This window comes from Mauremys mutica, chromosome 7 (genome assembly GCF_020497125.1).
Source record: "Mauremys mutica isolate MM-2020 ecotype Southern chromosome 7, ASM2049712v1, whole genome shotgun sequence".
NCBI classification, from domain to species: domain Eukaryota; kingdom Metazoa; phylum Chordata; order Testudines; family Geoemydidae; genus Mauremys; species Mauremys mutica.
Genome location: NC_059078.1, coordinates 71,301,098 through 71,320,281, shown reverse-complemented (window position 1 = coordinate 71,320,281; position 19,184 = coordinate 71,301,098). Strand labels below are relative to the sequence as shown.

At 41.4% G+C, this 19,184-nt stretch overlaps 1 protein-coding gene across 2 annotated transcripts in view; it reads left to right on the top strand.

The window, feature by feature from the left end:
* Window positions 1–4,837: 4,837 nt before the first annotated feature.
* The window catches only part of RASGEF1A (RasGEF domain family member 1A), a 62,590-nt gene continuing 48,243 nt past the window's right edge, over window positions 4,838–19,184 (top strand). The window contains exon 1 of one of the 2 annotated variants that reach the window (XM_045024451.1): window positions 4,838–4,921. The gene's annotated coding sequence lies outside the window, so the exon portion shown is untranslated. The remainder of the gene's footprint in view (window positions 4,922–19,184) is intronic. The other variant, XM_045024449.1, reaches the window with a different exon arrangement.

Below are 19,184 nucleotides of genomic sequence, written 5' to 3'. Positions count from 1 at the left end.
ATCACAAACTAAACAGAAGCATTTAACAAATAAACAAACAAACATTGGATATTCCTTCAAGAGGATATGAAAAAGGGATACATGGATTTTAAAGAGTTATAACTATATGGACACAGGAATCGCAGTGATTTAGCTCTGTGAAAGTGACAGAGATGTTTATACAGGCCCAATCCTCTTTCGCAAAACATGCCTGCATGCCAATGGGGCTGATCAGCACTTTGCAGTGTCAAGCCTTATATCGAAAGAGGGTTCTCTTTTCAAAAGTTACACACTGCAGAATGACTCCTCTTTGTTAGCTGGTTTTGTGGAGGGATAGACAGAAGGAGCTCAAAGGAACTGACCATCACAAACTTTGCCATCTTGCCTTCTCCAACGCATAGCAACATACACGTATACACACATACATGCCCTGCGCTGTACCAAACGAAGACACTTCACTGCAGATGCTTCCCCTTGGGGAGAAGATGAGAGAACAAGCCACAGGTTACAGATATGTAGCCATATTGCTTAATCCACTGCTGCAAGGTGCTCAGATATTGTAGTATAAGAACCTGTATATAATAGACTAGAATTGGAAAAAGAAGGATGAATAGCTTCGTTAACCACAAAGATAAAGTCTCAGAGATTCTTTGAAGTGTGATAGATTCCCTACCTACTTGTTGCTTTCCCACCACACTTCAGATCAAGTAACAATCATCTGGCATTTGATAGTCAGCCTGATATTGTCCTTCAATTTTTAGGTTAGAAAAAAAAACAGAAAAGATTGTTGTTGGTGGTTTTTAAAGGATAAGGAAAAGCCACACAGGTCAATAGTGAATTTAAAGAATATCTCATTTTAATAGTAAAACAGCACAAAAATAAATAACCCTTTTTGAGCAATGCTTTAATTATCAGGCTTTCCCCTTTGCTGGTGGCTTTTCATAGGATGGCTCCTTTAAAAATCTTTGCTTTCCTTTCTGTTCCCATGACACCTTTCCTTTCACCTCAAGTTTAGCATTTCTTTTCTGCACTGTGGTCACTGATTAATGCCCTGACCCTTGACCTATTAACCCCTACAATAAGAAAACAGAAGACTGATCTTGTCAGTGCCCAAACTGTAAGTAAGATCTTTCCTGTGTGGTGATATTAGGTCTACAGGATTTATGTGAAAAAATATGGTCCCTTTCCTCCCACAGCCATTTCCTTAGGTTTCAAACTGTAAACAAGTTACTAGCTACCTGATTGAACAAACACTTTAAATAACTCAGAGGAACATTATTTACTTGGTTCTGATCAAGACCCAAAGCAGCCAGCTGAACAGTAAACAGGCTGCTGGTCAACTCTAAATGAATAAGAATATAGGAAAGCCAGATACAAAGTAGTTTAGCCTCTGAAATAGACTTCAATAGCAGGCCTTCTCCTTCTCCATTACAAAATCGAAATAGAAAAGCATCTCTTAAATAACCTTCCCTTTTGTGGACAGCTTCAGGGAACCATTCACAGTCAATCAAGCCTTGCAATGCTCCAGAGCCATCTGCCATGTACCCAGAGCAGCTTTGCTCATCCTCAGGAGCCCCGGTTACTCCTGTTAGTTTTGCTCTTCACGTCAAACCTAACGAGAAAATGCTGAAAACAAATCACTTTGCTTCGCCATGGTAGCTTGAAGAACTCAAAGCTTCCAAGAGCAAGAAGCCAGGAGAGATGATAAAAATGAGAGGGGACCGGGGGGAAAGGAAAGAGTATCTAGTGATTAGCGAGCCAGGGCACCTGGGTTCTAATCCCAGCTCTGCCACTCACATTATGTGACCCAAGACAATCCTTTCACCTCTCTGGGTAGTAACATAAAGAGGAGAAATTGTAAACTCTCTAGGGCAGGGACTAGTTTTTGTTATACTCTTGTACAGTGTCTAGCACAATGGGGCCATTAGGCAGTACTGCAGTACAAACAAACAACAATGAGTAATGTCACCACCTCACAGGCGGGTTGTAAGAATCAGCTTTGAGCTCAAGCAGCATCTTAAAAGTACACAAGAACATTAGTTGGATTCCAAAGGGATGGTTGTGTCAATATAGGAATTACCATCTTATTTGATCCCCAAAAAACCTACACCTTAAGGGCTCTGATTTCTTGTTTTTCTAAGAGTATTGGAAGGGCAGAGATCATGGAGGTAGCACCTGAAAACTGTATGTTGTTCTATTCCCAACCAGATGAGAGGAAAATGTTTCTATTTCTAGAATAAGGCTTGGTAGTGGAAGCTGAAGCTGACTGGGGAGGTCAAACAGACATGCATACTTGGAGCCAATTTTCAGCAGATGGTAAAGATAATAAGCTGATTCCAAGGAGGGCAGGAAGCAACTATCTTGGCTGCTCTGTGGAGCTTCCATTGAAAATAAGGGGTGAGTACACAAGCAAATATCAAATGAGGACAATCACAGAAGCAGCTACACAGGTTCTCTGACCGCTAAAGGAGTGCTATCACCTCTGCTGCTCGTCCAGCCAGTGTGCCACACGGAACCGCTCAGCCGGGGAACATTTATAGATGAAAAACTGCTAGGCTGTTACTTGGCCACACAGCACACACAAACACTATCAGCACCTCCTCTGCCAAACTTGTTCTACATCATCCCCGCAGAATGCAGAAACAGCTCAAAGCAGAGACCGAACCAGAGCAAGCCTGATACTCATTTAATCACAGTTAAGCTATCTAGAAGCAGTGTAACCACTGCAATAGGTCAATCGTAGATAAATAAGGGCAATGCTCTTGAACCCCAGTAAAGAGCCAATTTCCCATCCATCCTCCTCCAGAGACCCAGCTGTTTTCAAGCCCATGTCAAATTGTTTGAGAGACAAGAAAATAACTTGTAGCCAACAGCACCCACCGAACTTGCACTTCTCACCATAACTTCAATAAAATTAGTATCCCGCATCCCCAACCCTTAGGTAGGGAATGATACTGATTCAGGCCCTGATCCTGAGAAGTTGGAGTGCTCAGTGTCAGGGGTTTCAATGATCAGAGGCTTAGGGAATTGGAGCATTTGTGACTGAAATGGCAAAACTTTTATGGAGAAGGGGTAATTCTGCCAAAACTGCAATCACTTGTTATTCAAGAATTCTGGGTGATTCCCAAATCTGGTTCTTTGTTTATTTCAGTTAAGCACAATGATCCCTGGGCATATGTACAATTGACATAAAAACAACAATAAATAAAGCCCAGTGGCCAAAAGCTGAGATGCCTTCCACATCTCAACATATTGCAGTTCCTCTGTCCCCAGTCATCTGTTGAACATTCCCCACCATCCGTGGAAGAAGAGAGCCCTTGCATTGGGACTCAAAGACCAGGCTCTAACAAGCCAATAGAAAAGCTAATTCCATTGGTTGAGACTTCCTCAAAAAATGTCCTATCTTTAAGCACCTATCAAAATTAACCTGATGGCAGCTAGCTTGAGTTCTAGAAGCAAAGTCCAGCATCCATGTAAACCACACTCGACATAGCAGCATCTCACAGGTTTAAAAAAAAAAACCCACACACCTAAAAGAACAGCCACTCTCAGTTTCTCTCTGTACTTTGCCCAGGCAGAGATTTGTGTGTTTGCCTGAGAATGTGGTTGTGGTAGGAACATGTATTTTGCTTTAAAGATTGTGAAGTTTGCTGGTGGCACTGCTACTACTAATCCACCCACAGAATTGCCACCAGCCAATTGTGTTCCTTGGTCAGAAGCCCCACTAGACGTTAGTTATATATTGCACAATTAAAGAGAAAATAGGCTGTTGCTGTCCTTCCTGTAATTGTTTCCATTGACTCTGACCCCCTTCAAGACCCCGTGGCATACAGTATCCAATTTATTTTTGAAATCACTCACTGTACACTGTGCCACTCTTGTCATTTAAGTAGCAACCCCTTTAAAAACATGTGGCCTGAAGGTGCACCTATCCCTGTGGTTTTAAGTGCATTGCTTGCATATGGCACAGAGCTGAGAGTTAATTTTATAGTGAAATCCAAAACAGGCATCATGTTTTATTATAAACCTGAAACTTGTGCCAGGTTCATCAGATTTTCATTGTACTTGGGCTAATTTTCAGGTGTCAGGGAAGATTTGATTATTGGAAGTGGAAAGTGTGTAAAACTCAAGCCAGGTAAAAGCAGCTATGTTGGTGCAGTTCCGTATTCAGCTTTGGGGGTTCATTCCAACCCCTGAAAACTCAAAGCAAAACTCTGTGGGTGTGAACCAAGAGGAGAGGTTTGAGTGAAAAGCCTAAGAATGGAAACTACTGAGTTGTTTGAGAACCAAAACCAGAGTCTGAGCCCCCAAATCACATGCACCTGACAAACATGATGCAAATTTTTTTCTTTTTTATATGTATCTTATTTTAAACCTACCTAGTTTGTTCAAAGAGGCTCCCCTTCCATTTCCTCACAGCCCTGTCCATCCAAAACAAAATCCCCACTAACAAGTGGCATCTTCTAATGAGCAAATAAAGATCAGAAACTCCTGGATCTACAACCTCAATGGCAGGGAAATTATTTGTTTTATATTTGATTTTTGAAGAGATGAAAGGAAGAAAGAGAGAAAGCAATAGAACGATGGCCACAGGGGGGAAAACTCTGTAAGTTGTATGGCTCAGGCAAGCTTCAGGAAGTGCTGAAAGATTTCAGAAGGTGGACAGACAGATTCCATTCTCATTAATGAAGGGGCCCCTGACTCCAGAGCCACCGAACACACACCAAGAGCAAAGGCATTATTCAGCTCTCTGGCTTGATTGAAAGCATGAGCCTGTTATTTACAAGCTGCTGATAGCTTTCCTTTAATAAGAAGTTACTGGGGAGCGTGCAGGGAAGTGGGAGCTAAGGATGGGTAGCAAAAACTCCAGCCTCTGAACATAGGGGCTTCTTCAACAGGATTTGCAGGACATATCTGTGGGAAGCATTAAACAGCCTGGAAGGTAAGTGGTGATTTTTTTAAAATGATTGTTCCACAGACGCATGATTTAGGAGGAAATCTTGTATGTGTCTCCTGTCCTCCTCCTCCTCATCATTTTCAAGCAGGGGTCAGGTGCTAGCAGAATAAATGCTTTTAACACTGGTTTGCAAACTGGCCATGACTGGATGCCATCTATTTTTAGGAAATGGAGGGGGGAAATACTTACTTAAATAAATAAAACCTGACTGCCTGGGCTGCAATATGCAGAAACTGCTGCTACATGCTGCTTGGCTGTTCTGACTATACACAACCCTGAGTGCTGCTGAGACTGTGTGGGGGCTGCGAATGTTATTCCTTTAGCCATTTGCAATTGAAAATTGAGGGGGAGATGATTATTAAAGGTATATAAAGCAAATAAGGTATGGGCATTTGCCATAGCAATGCAGGGATCCTCTGACAAGTGACTAGGAATTGGAATGCTTGACTGTCTCTCTCAGCTTTGAGCAGTGCAACCCTTGCTAGGTCTGTAGGTTAAGAAGCCCAAATAGGCTTTTTTTTGTTTGTTTGAGCTTTCACTAGAAAGGTAGTCCAGGCAGTTTTTTACATACAGACATTCTTTGGATATATATTACACACACCTTTCATGTGTACTCAGTTGTAGAGCAGCTGAAACATAGCAACAGTCCCTTGGTGTGCATGATGCATTAAAGGGACAGCACCTTTGACAGAAATCGAGTTCATCCGGACTCCTTTCCCCTTTGCAGTCCACTGCAATTAGACTTCATGTATTAATATCCAAATTGAAGGGGAGGGGGCATGGATCCCTATATTGTATGTTAGCCTTTTTAAGCATCAGATAATAATAATAGCAGTGCAAATTCACTTTCTTTAGAAAGATATTTACACACTTGATCCTAGTTGGTTTGAAATGGATGAATTGTTTATTCTTAAAGCCCTACCATGATTAAGGAGCAGAGCAGTGGTGCAGTTAAGGCTAGTGTCCTCATCACATTTGTAGCCAGACCTTTTGAAACCAGCTCCTTCAGTCTATGGACCACTTTACCGGGGAGAATTGCACGAAAGGACCATCCTCCCATCCCAAAGCCCTTCAATAGTTGCTTATCAAACTATTGCATTCTACCAAGAACCAGCCAGAGGAGTTCAGACCACAGTTTGAGGACCTGACAGAAGCCACTAGCTCATATCTTCTTTAATTACAAGACAACTGGGTGAATTGTATGAGATTCATAGGCCATACAATTTGCTTTACCTGTAATGTGGCTACATTATTGATCACAATTAGGTTGTGGTGGTGGTCCTGATCTCATTCTAAAGGCTCTGTGAATGTGTATGTGAAAAAAAATGCAGTTATATTCACATACCCTCAAAACAGTTCCTCCACTACTCTTCGGGGCTCCCTACGAGCACCAGATAGAGCCACATGCAGGATCTAGCCCTAACCCTGATAAAAGCCCATGCGGCACATAAATATCCATTTTACAGCTGGATAACTGCTGGCATGGATCAGTCCGAGCCAAAGTTTTCAAGATCGGCCAGTAATTTTGAAGGACCAGCATGAGACACAAGGGGCTGGATTTTCAGAGCCATTGGGCATCTGCAAATCCCATTGTCTTCAGCACTTCTGAAAATCCAGCCAAAGTGTCTCAAGTTGGCCATCAAAAAAACTGAGGTATGCAAAAAATGATAAATGACCTCTTTTGAAAATGTGGGGCTAAGTAACTTGTCTAGTGGCACAGTGAAGCTGATGGCAGAGCCAGCGTACAACCCAGAAGCCCAGTTTCTCAGTGTTTACTGTACCAGGACCATGTTTCCTGTCCTAGGTATTATGTTTGAATCTTAAAAGCCTGACCAGCAATGGACATGACAAGAAGCTCCTCCCCTTGTGATATTATGAAAACTTCACTTTTCTTTCCATGTTTTAGTTTTTCTAATGCCAGGCACTATAGAAATATTTAATCCAAACAGCAATAGGTTTTGTTCTATTCTAGCTAGTCACATTTCCTGGGATTCAAGAGAGTTGATGACTTTGGCTGCTTATCTAAGAAAGACAAGTTGAGTGGGTGGTACTGAGGCAAGCTGCCTGTCTGTCTATCCAAGAATGGGTTAAGTAGTTGTTGGGGAGGGCGGGGGGAGGAACTCAGCACTATCTCAAAATTCTTCATTGGAAACATACAAATAAAAAGAGACAAAAAGGGGGGCTGGTAATGCTATGCTATGAGATGATTTATAGTTGGCTGGCTGTTAGCACTTAGATCTTATTGAAGTCAATCAATTTGTGATTCTGGTTGCAGCTGTATTTTGCTAGTGCTTCATCTGCAGAGTGGGAGATATTAACAGCCTGCACTTCTAACAGCTTTGTCTATTAACTCATAAGTTAAGCAGAGACAGCCTGATCATCATCTGAATGGGAGACCACCAAGGTGAAGCTAAATTCTTCATGTGCTAGTAATTTAAGGCTCAGTCTTGGAATGTGCTGAGCACGCTGTGGCCCCAATCCAATGTACTTAAGTACATACACCTCTACCTCAATATAACACTGTCCTCAGGAGCCAAAAAAGTCTTTCCGTGTTAAAGGTGAAACTGCGTTATATTGAACTTGCTTTGATCCAACAGAGGGCACAGCCCCCCGCCCCCCCGAACACTGCTTTAACCAAGTTATACCCGAATTTGTGTTATGTCGGATTGCGTTATATCGGGGTCGAGGTATACTGAATTTAAGCAAGTGGATAGTCCCATTGTCAGGGTTTACATGCACTAATTTAATTTAAAAAAAAAACAAGATTTTTAATTTCCCATTGCTCAGCACTTCAGTAGCTCTACTCATTTATCCTAAAAGTTTAGCATGTACAGGATCAGACCATTACGGTCAAATGTTGTTATCTCACCACCCAGGGATAGAGTTGAAATGAAAATGAAGCTGTTGTATTGGAGCTGCATAAGCAGTGAAAATCATCAACTTTGAACTTGAAAAGGTTCTTGATATGGCTTATTAAAAAATATCTATTAGATCATTTTAGTTCTTAATGCATGACAGTATTTAATATACACTTATTTTCTCTATCATTTTCATACTGGTTTATTTAATACTGGTTTATTATTGTAGGTTTGCACATAAGTTGTTGGTTTGTTTGTTTACTTATTTTTATTATCAGAAGAGGATTAAAGTATTTGTTGAGTTGGTTTCACCCACATAGAATTGCAGTCTTGGTTCCAAATTCCATTTGATTTACAAGAAGGTGTGCTCCTTTTAAAAAACAAAAAACAAAAACAACACAAAAAACACAACCCCAACCACCCCTGTCCCCAGGAACTCAGTGTCTTTCAATGAAAGTCAGCCTGAAGAACAAGATGAACTTTAGGGCCCTAGGCCTGTCCATGAACTGTGCAAATACCTATAGCCAGTGAGTGAGATTTTTCAAAGCCCCAAATATCACTTAGGTACCTAATTCCCATTGAAAACCAGTTTGTCAGTTTCACTGGGAGTTAGGCACTTAGCTGCTATTTTGGACTACTAATCTGGTAAATGACCTCTTAACTTAACACATTCATTCTTAAAATTGAGATCAAACAGCTTTCCACCCATCAACTCTGGATACTAATTTCATAACTTCCTCACTCTGCAGAGTCTCATCAACGTGACGTGGAGTGTGGGGAGGAGGGAAAGGAAAATAAGGAAACACAGCGTTGATGACTGGGAGTGTTGAAAACATCTGGAAAACCACTCAGCAACCCCCACCTCCCTAAGCTTCAGAGCCCAAGCTGTAACTTCAAAGCATTGTATATACAGCTACTTTTATAGCACTAGCACAAGCCCCGCTAGCCCAAGTCTATTGCCCCTGGCTGGGAAGCTCACTCCAAACTGTTGTGTAGACATACCCCAAGAGGCAAAACATCCAAGAAGTGATTAGATAACATTTAGGATTGTCCTCTACTGGGGGCCTGATCCAAAGCCCATTCTTAACCAGGCTTTGGATCAGGCTCTGGTTGCACAGGGTTTAATATGATGACCTATAAGGTCTCTTCTAGTTCTAACTTCTATTATGAAAATAAATCATGTTCTTTCATTTAATTTTTGGGAGACTGCCTGGGAGGTGTCCCAGTGCCACTAAATAAAAATTTAATACTTTAAAATGCACACGCGCACACACACACACCCCATCACCACAACGCTGATTACTGGCGAGATGCTCTTTGATGTGTGAACATATACAACAATTGAAGACATTCCAATTATCTCCAGTTCAAAGTTAGGCCAAAATTAGAAGCACTTATGAATAATGCATTAGGTTTGAGCAGAAGCAGCAGTGCTGAGCAGAATAAAGATGAAAAAGTTTAGGGTAGTTGTGAACGTGCGAAATAGGTAAGCAATGCTACTTGCTCAGACAGACGTATTCTGGCTTTCACATGCCTTGCTATATCACCAGTAGTTCAGTTAACTAAACACATGTCAAATCTAGCTTTGAGACAGAGTATAAATGACTTTCAAATGCATTTGTGATGTTTTCAGGATAGTGTCTGGAGCAGTGTTTGTCTGGAAAGCTTCCTCTGACTTCACTGTGTGACACATTAGAAGAAACAAGTGTGCGCATCTTGAGTGAAAGTTCTGATAGTTCATCTGTCAAAGATGCATGTCTTGAGAGATCTACTAGGCAGTAGCTAAACTGATGGGCCAGATCCTCAGCTGGTGTTAAACCATGTAGCTCCATTGACTTCAGAGGAGCTTTGCCAATTTGTAGCAACTGAAAACTGAACCCATTCGCTTTAGTCTAAGGAAAGAAGTGTGGTTGTTTCACCTGAAGATAGTCATGCTTCTGAAGAGAAATGCTTAGGTTGCTGACCATATAATTTTTCTAGTGGTAGACACAAGGTAAACAAATGCTAGAATACTTATTTCATTGTAATTTTTCTACTTCACGTGGTGCATTTTGTATATTTTGTGACACAAACTGGACCACAAAACAGGAAGATGGTTGGATAGACTGTGACAGAGAGGATGCATCTGGTTAAGATTTTCTTAAACTATTTATTGTGCCCTTTTCTAAGATCTGCTTTCAATTATCCTTCTTGTAGCTTCATAGCTCATTATCACTGTGGGCAATATGAAGTAAGGCTTCCTGGTGTGAGGCCAAGATTGGCTATTAGGCAAAGCTCATCATTACCTTATTGATGAGGGTCATAGATATTCACTGAATTCACTCCCCTCTCTTGGGTGGACATCTGCACTGCTATCTACCATCTTGTTGAATTCCTATACTGCCTGTCCATCACTTTGACATCAATTTAATTTGCTAGCATTTGCAAACCAGGAAGATAAAGGGATTAAATAAAGGAGTCTCAGATGCTCAGTGTTTTCAGTAGATCCCCATAGCCTTCAGTAACTAACAGGACTTAATCAAGAAACAGATTCACTAAGAGCTACAAAACAATTACACACAGTTCAGGCACAAAGTCATGGAACAATGTTTATTATAAAGATAATATATTTACTAACTATTACTGTCCATGATATTTTTTAATGCTAGAACAAAAGCAGTGGGTTTTCATTGATCTTAGTAGTTGGCTACCAATGCAAATACAAATTCAGCACATTGGTCCGTGCAAACCTATGTACATAGTTTTAAAATTACCCTTTTTGGGGGGAAGGGAGGCACCCAGGTCCAGTCACTCCATTGATAACAGAGCATTATCTAAATCCACATGAAAACCTAAGCTAAGAGCTGAACTTACATAGGGTTCATGTATCACTCGTCTTCAGTATTTATAGAAAATGTGAGCCATAATTAGCTATGTGCTCTGGCAAAATACTATCTGAAAAGCATAGACCTTAAGAACATAAGAAAGGCCGTACCGGGTCAGACCAAAGGTCCATCTAGCCCAGTATCTGTCTACTGACAGTGGCCAATGCCAGGTGCCCCAGAGGGAGTGAACCTAACAGGCAATGATCAAGTGATCTCTCTCCTGCCATCCATCTCCATCCTCTGATGAACAGAGGCTAGGGACACCATTCTTACCCATCCTGGCTAATAGCCATTTATGGACTTAGCCACCATGAATTTATCCAGTCCCCTTTTAAACATTGTTATAGTCCTAGCCTTCACAACCTCCTCAGGTAAGGAGTTCCACAAGTTGACTGTGCGCTGCGTGAAGAAAAACTTCCTTTTATTTGTTTTAAACCTGCTGCCTATTAATTTCCTTTGGTGACCCCTAGTTCTTGTATTATGGGAATAAGTAAATAACTTTTCCTTATCCACTTTCTCAACATCACTCATGATTTTATATACCTCTATCATGTCCCCCCTTAGTCTTCTCTTTTCCAAGCTGAAGAGTCCTAGCCTCTTTAATCTTTCCTCGTATGGGACCCTCTCTAAACCCCTAATCATTTTAGTTGCCCTTTTCTGAACCTTTTCTAGTGCTAGAATATCTTTTTTGAGGTGAGGAGACCACATCTGTACACAGTATTCGAGATGTGGGCATACCATGGATTTATATAAAGGCAATAATATATTCTCAGTCTTATTCTCTATCCCCTTTTTAATGATTCCTAACATCCTGTTTGCTTTTTTGACCGCCTCTTCAGAGAACTATCCACGATGACGCCAAGATCTTTTTCCTGACTCGTTGTAGCTAAATTAGCCCCCATCATGTTGTATGTATAGTTGGGGTTATTTTTTCCAATGTGCATTACTTTACATTTATCCACATTAAATTTCATTTGCCATTTTGTTGCCCAATCACTTAGTTTTGTAAGATCTTTTTGAAGTTCTTCACAATCTGCTTTGGTCTTAACTATCTTGAGCAGTTTAGTATCATCTGCAAACTTTGCCACCTCACTGTTTACCCCTTTCTCCAGATCATTTATGAATAAATTGAATAGGATTGGTCCTAGGACTGACCCTTGGGGAACACCACTAGTTACCCCTCTCCATTCTCAGAATTTACCATTAATTCCTACCCTTTGTTCCCTGTCCTTTAACCAGTTCTCAATCCATGAAAGGACCTTCCCTTTTATCCCATGACAGCTTAATTTACGTAAGAGCCTTTGGTGAGGGACCTTGTCAAAGGCTTTCTGGAAATCTAAGTACACTATGTCCACCGGATCCCCCTTGTCCACATGTTTGTTGACCCCTTCAAAGAACTCTAATAGATTAGTAAGACACGATTTCCCTTTACAGAAACCATGTTGACTATTGCTCAAGAGTTTATGTTTTTCTATGTGTCTGACAATTTTATTCTTTACTATTGTTTCAACTAATTTGCCCTGTACCGACGTTAGACTTACCGGTCTGTAATTGCCGGGATCACCCCTAGAGCCCTTTTTAAATATTGGCGTTACATTAGCTAACTTCCAGTCATTGGGTACCGAAGCCGATTTAAAGGACAGGTTACAAACCTTAGTTAATAGTTTTGAAGGCCAGCCATATATCTACACACCTGCTAGATGGAATATTGTTAAAGGTAAAACCATACTGAATCTTTTCTAGTGAGTTAGCTCCAGCTGGGTGAAGCCAGGTAAATGGCTATTTACAGTGTTTTCTGTAGGGAAATTAAAGCAGCTTTGATATAATTCAATAAGTGAATTGACATAGTTGAGCTCAACATTGGGCCAGTCCCTGCATAGCAGTGTCTGTTTCAGGAAATAAACAGAATTGTACCACAAGCAAGCAAAGTTCAGTATTGCCCTGCAGCTATTTTTCTATTTTCTTGCCTTGTGCTCTTTGCGGATTAAGTCACAATTTAAATAACTGATGAAAACCAACTTATGTTTGGAACTTTCTTGTCCTTGCTGCTGCCACATTTGAAAATCTGAGGATTGCGCCGATCTCTGATTGCTAGTATTGCCTTCTGGGACACTTAGCTGTAGCAGTTTCAAGTAGCAGTGCCTCTAGATTATTATTCAGTGAGGTGGAATGCTCTAAGTGTCCATAGGATACAGTTATTACTGAACTAGTTCTTACTTCACTCTGTTTTTGCAAGTCAAGGTGATTTGTTCTGATATTATATTAAAGATGTTTTCCCAGTTTTCTTATTTAAACTTTAGAACTACAGGACATTTGTTCAGCTACTGGTCAGTAAAAAAAGGACTTAAGAGTTAAGTTCCAGAGTACATCACCAGCCCAATAAACACCACGGTGCCAGATTCTCAGCCCTGTTAGGGCTGCTTTGTTAGGCTTTAGTGGTGCAAAGCTACTGTCACCTTAGGCATCTGGGGGAGGATTCCCCAGTACAGGAGGGCACTGAATGGGTGTAGAGCTGATGTGGGAATTCATGTTTGGAATTCCCATCTCAGCCAGCAGAGTAGGAGGCTTTGCTAGGAGTAAGCAGTGTGTAGCAGGGGTTCCCTGTGTCCCTGATGAGCCACACTAGAATAACTCTTGTGGCCCTAGACAGCTGGGCACAGGCTAGAGCAGTCTCAGAGCTGTTCTACTTTCCCCTGATCCATAGCTAGCGTCAGGGCTAGGGAGCTGTAACGGTGACTTTTTTTTTCCTGTGTGCCCTTTAGTAACTTATTTTTTATCTGAAAACAAACTGAAAAGCAGATTTCATGCTGGTGAAAGATGCCAGCTAAGCAGTGCTGGAAGCTATAGTTCTCTATCTACAGAATGGGTCCAAGGAACAGTGTTGGCTTCCCTACACTCCCTCATCCCTATGAATGAGAAGGCAGTTCATATTTAATAGCTTGCCAGTCCCCTTGTCTCTCTGAGATTGCCAGTAGGAAGACAACTGCAGGGGTGGAGTGTGTGTGTGTGTTTGGGGGGGCGGGAGTGGTTGCAATATGGATATCTGTTCATTAGGAACTGCCAGCATTAAACACATTTCACTTAACCACTAAGCAGCCCTCAGGAGAATGGCTGCCACCCTCAACTCATTCAGAATGAAACCTCTGTAATATTCAGAACCCATCTGTTTGACATAATTTTTCCTAAATTAGCCCCTTAAAACACACCAACTTCCTTCCTTCCTGCCCTGCCCCCCCCCCCCATCTGTTGTTAAAACCCAGATCAATAACTATAAGCTTGTTCCTGCTGGCAGACTGCAAGAAATTTTTGTATTTACTTCTCAGGGAAGTCGCTTGGATACCATGGTGATAGGTGTTTTATAAAATAAAATAAAACTAGATAGACACTCAATGGTAATGACCGTCAGTTACTACCATTCTGGGCTAGATTTGAGCCAGTGGCTTAGAGGTAAGAGGCTTTATATCCCATTGCAAGTCTCTCAAGTATTCCATTCAGCACTCCTTTGATTTACCATTTATGACGGAGGTGTGGCTCTACCGCACACTCACTTCTTATAAGACCTATCTGCAGGGAAGTAATTTAGAAATGAATCTTTTTGCCCCACTGTTTGTGCAAGAGACGCTTCTAAAAAGACGCTATATTATAACAATCCTGTCATCCCCTCTTAATAGTAATAACTTGAGCACTATGCAGTGCTAATCGACCACTTGAGAACTCTTGCTGAAAATCTGAATGTGGTCTTTTGAAGGTGAACTCTTCACAGGATAATTCAGGTTTTCACCCCAAACCTCTTTCCATCACTAGTTCCAAAGAATGTTTGGTGCAACAAAGATGAGTCAGGAACTCCTATGCTTTCAAAACGTTGTATAGGGTTTTAGCTGTGCTATCCAATTAAAAATCAGTGGGAGCTGAGCAGCTAAAACCCTGACCCTGGGAAAGAAGCAAAAATATATGGTTCTATTCATGGATAACTTCTTAAATTCATTCAATTTATTATACAGCCATCTTTTCAAATTCATTCATGATGCCTACTGTTTTTTTAACCATGGGGAGAGCGTAACTGCGTAATTGGATGAATTCAAGAAAAGCACTCTGTAGGCAGACATTAAATGATTTGCAGAGTTCAGGGCTAATAGGAGAGGCTATAGCTTACTGTTCTAGGTACATTCTTATAGCAAACAGGCCATAATACTTTCTTAAAGGGAGAACTCTGTCTATACCAAGTGTTTCTCAGCAACACCTTGTGATAACCAGGAAGCCCATCAATGAGGCAGCCATCTGTGGAATTTTAAGGTATTTTGTAAGATTCCATGCTATGCAAGACAAGGTCATCTTCACTTAAGGAAAAAAACGAACATTCATTATAGTTCTCTTATATTTATAAATTCCTGATTTCAATGGAATTGCACTGGCATGAAACTGGAGTCCAGCAGTAGAGAATCAGGACCATAATCTATTTAAAAATTTACCCTTACAGTTCAGGTTATGTTAATCTTTTCCCCCCCTTTCTGTCCTACCCTAGGCCACAATCTTGCAAATAGCTCTGTGTGGATGAACCCCTGTGCCTACATGGAATCCCTTTCTACTGAAGTCAGTTAGGATCTGTGTAGGGCTCTGCCTTGAAGAGTGAAGCCTTATTGTGTAGTGGTGTGACTGACTGCTAAAGCTGATACATTTCACCCCAGAAGTGGCTGCATACGAAGGACTGAATAAATAATCTTTTTTATGCAGCTTTACTTCTGTGCTCCACCAGTGCAGCTGGGTAGTAGAAGAACAAGAGATGTTTATGACCTAACTTTAAGGCCCTAATCCTGCAATAAACAGCCCTGTTTAGGGAACCCCTGAGGCCTGTGTAGGGCTCTGCTGATTTAAGTAGGGGTTGGCATATGCAGAGTTCATTACAGGATCAGGGCCTATGCTGGTGAAGATCTTTGGAGATGAAAAGCATTGTGTAACTGTCAAAGACTATTTAGCTATTATTAATATTTTCTGTTCACGTTGGTTAGCGACGGATCAGTTGAAGCAATAAGAACTCAAGTTGCCCATGAAAACAAGGTCTATTAACTATTAACTGATCCTACAATGAGCAATCTGTGGGTGGTCTTCTGCATACAGTGTCTTTGTAATCAGTGGGGCTCCATGCAGATGGACCTCTGCATTCATTGCAGGCTCAGGACAGGAGCTTAGACAGTACTTGCGGTTGCAGGGGCGGCTCTAGGTATTTTGCCGCCCCAAGCACGGCAGGCAGGCTGCCTTCAGCAGCTTGCCTGCAGGAGGTCCCCGGTCTCGCGGCTTCGGCGGCAGCCTGCGGGAGGTCCGCCGAAGCCGCGGGACCAGTGGACCCTCCACAGGCATGCTGCCAAATGCAGCCTACCTGCCGCCCTCGCGGCGACCAGTATAGTACGCCCCTGTGGCTTGCCGCCCCAAGCACGCGCTTGGCGTGCTGGTGCCTAGAGCCGCCCCTGTGTGGTTGGTAGTCACAGAGACGAGATGAAGTGACTTTACCCCCTTAAAGAACAGGATATGGTCTCCCAAATCAAATGCAGAAGTGGCATACAGTATGTATCTCAATTCAACTGTGTTGTTTTAAGAACAAACTGGCAGGGGTCAGGCTTACTGGAGGCATGGTGATCAATGTAAATTCATGTTACCTTTTTGAAAGGTTAGTTCCTTGGATGGGTGACTCAAACCTTCTGAGTGAGACCCTGAAGGACTAATTAGATACTGGTTTGACCAACAAAACCAAGATGACACAGGAGTGAGTAGGGTCATTTGCTACGTACAGCAGAAACAGCTGAAAATGTGGTGTTAGGGTAACAGTATCATCCCCAAGTAATGGAAAATGCAAAAATAAATCTTTGTCCCCACCCTCAAATAATCCTTGTTGATCAATTTAAATCTGGCCTATTTCTAATCAGCTCATCCTACCCTTGTTGTGGGTTAGTCCACTAGCTGAGACTCTGATGATCTCTCCTAAAATTACAAGAGGAATGAATGTCAGTTATATCAACCTCCAGTAGAGATTTGTCCCGATTTAGAAAAACAAGTACCCAGAAAATTTGGGCTAACTGGCAGTTACTGCTCAAGAAAAGCTAGACTGTACAACAAGACAAGCACAGCTAACGCTCCAGAGCATGCTTTTATTTCTTCCTTTCATGAGCACTGAAATATCCACCCATTTTGTTTTTTTAGCTGCCTACAATAAAAAAATGTAAGCTAATAAGGAATAGCTCCTATTCCATACATTTGAAGTGAAAAGTGTTGGCCTTGCTCTTTCCCTTTGTTTTTTGTATTGTTTATTGCCCTGTTGCTGATGGCCATAAAACAGTAGAACCTATGCACATTGTCCACTGTTAATTCTGACTATGTATGGGGATTCCATGTGTAAACAGATAATTGAAAGAGTGGGGCTGTTCTACTAGATGTTTATATTCATTTGTATTAAGTGCCATATATTTTTCTGTGTGTGTCTATGTTTGTGAGAGAAAAATTGGGTAAGACTGGTCTTGACTATGGAAAGGTGCCCACATCATGAACATTGCCACAACCACACTAATGAGCACTTATTTTGACAGTCTAACCAGTGAACCACGTATTGAGTGGACATGGATGGTGAACTACCCATGCATTAAGGCTAGTTTTATGTCAAAACTGTTTTGACAGAAAATTGAGATTTGACTAAAGGAAAATGTTTATGAAAAATGTCTGCTTTCTCTGGAAAATTCTAGTTTTCTTCTGCCAAAACCAAAAACTTGGTTTCTCAAAAACTGAGTTTCTGGATGAAAAAAAGTCAAAATTTTCAACCAGCTCTACTGCTTACCCTTAGAGTCTCATACATCCTGGTGACTGGTCAATGGCACCATCCAACAGCTGTTAATTGGCCTGTAAGCAAGGTCATTCAAAAACTACCATCACAACTGTCATTGGCCTCATTGGTGGTGTGAGTAAAGTCCAAATAGTAAAAGTGCATTGGGAGTGCGTTATTTCTTCATCCCTACAGGTAGTCCCAGGGAGTCAAGATTGAGGCAGATTGGTGGGGTAAAAAGTGGAAACTCGCATCACTACTGCTTGCATTACACTTGTTCTATGGATAAGTAGGGCACTACAGTCTCCATGTGTATCAGCGGCATCTCTCATAATCTCTCTCACAAAGGAAATTGCTAAATCAAATGAAATTGACCAAAAGAAAATAAAGAATTGACCACTTAGTTGAACATAATGAATAATCTCAAAGACCTGTAGGAATGTATCGTATTTTCTACTACGCAGAGTTTGATTAGCAAGATTTGTAATCTTCATCTGCTAATTGTGATTCCCTGCAGCTTGTAAAACTAAAAATAAATGTTTTTGTTGTTGAGTAGGTTAAAAAATAGCAACCAATGTGCATTTACAAAAACACCATTATCAAGATGATTAACTTCTCTCTTTGCTGCCCCTCTCCCTCCACTAAAGTGCTGAAGCATTTATGTGCTCACTTCTTGTCATAATTGATTTGCACATTCTGCAGGGTGGCTCATTTTGGGGAGGATGCATGAATGTGGTAGTGAAGGGCAAACTGGTTGGGAAAAAGTCAGACCTTATGACACTGCAGCACAAACTAGAACCAGTTTTCAATGTGGGGCCCAATCTTTTCAGTGTCAGTTTTGAAAAATCTTAAAGTTAACATATCCTTGTTCTTCCATGTTCCAGTCAAAACCAGAAACAGAAGACCCCAGAAAGCACCAGGGCAGCTTTCTGTGTTATTTCTCCCCTTTCTTGGGAGAATGAGTGTGCTTTTGAAATTCTCAGCTCAGTTTTACAGGTTCAGAAATGTTGGATGATTCTGATAGGGTTCACACACGATCTTCTGGGTATTATCGAACCAGACCTTTAGAGAGGCTCACTTATCTCCAAAATAGATACCATATGAGTAATGATGGAACAAAAGTTATGTCTTTAGTAGGAGCAGCAGCTTAGCTTTACCCCAAGAATCCACATTGGTGCTATTGTATATGATGTGCCTTAGCAGCTCCTTTCAGCAACACATGGATAAGCCATAAAATGGTCATGGACAACTTTCCCTTTCATCTACCTTCTGTCTCACTAGATGGCTGATCTTACATGCACTTAATTAACCCTGCTGAATGCACCACTCCTGGAAATTCCATTTGTGTTAGTTTTTCTCTACCACATAATTTTTTAAAAAGAGGAACTTCATCCTTTTTGTTTGTCCTTTGCTGAGCCTGTGCAATTTCTTTTGATTCCTTAAGGCTACTTAGGGCCGGTTTTAGGGGCAGATGAGTAGAGCAGTGTCCTAGGCCGAACTGCAATGCCACCTTGGCTTCTCCCTCTCTCTCTCTGCTCCCAATTAGCTGACTTCCCTCCCTGCTCGGCCGCTCACGGGGAGAAGGGTTGTGGGCCAGAAACATTTTCCAGGCTGGACAGCAAAATGCCAAGAGCTGCCCCTGAGGCTACTGCTATTTGCAAAATTTAGTAACCAAGTCAGAATTGGTGGTTCATTTCTTAAAGCAACTCTGCTAGAATGAG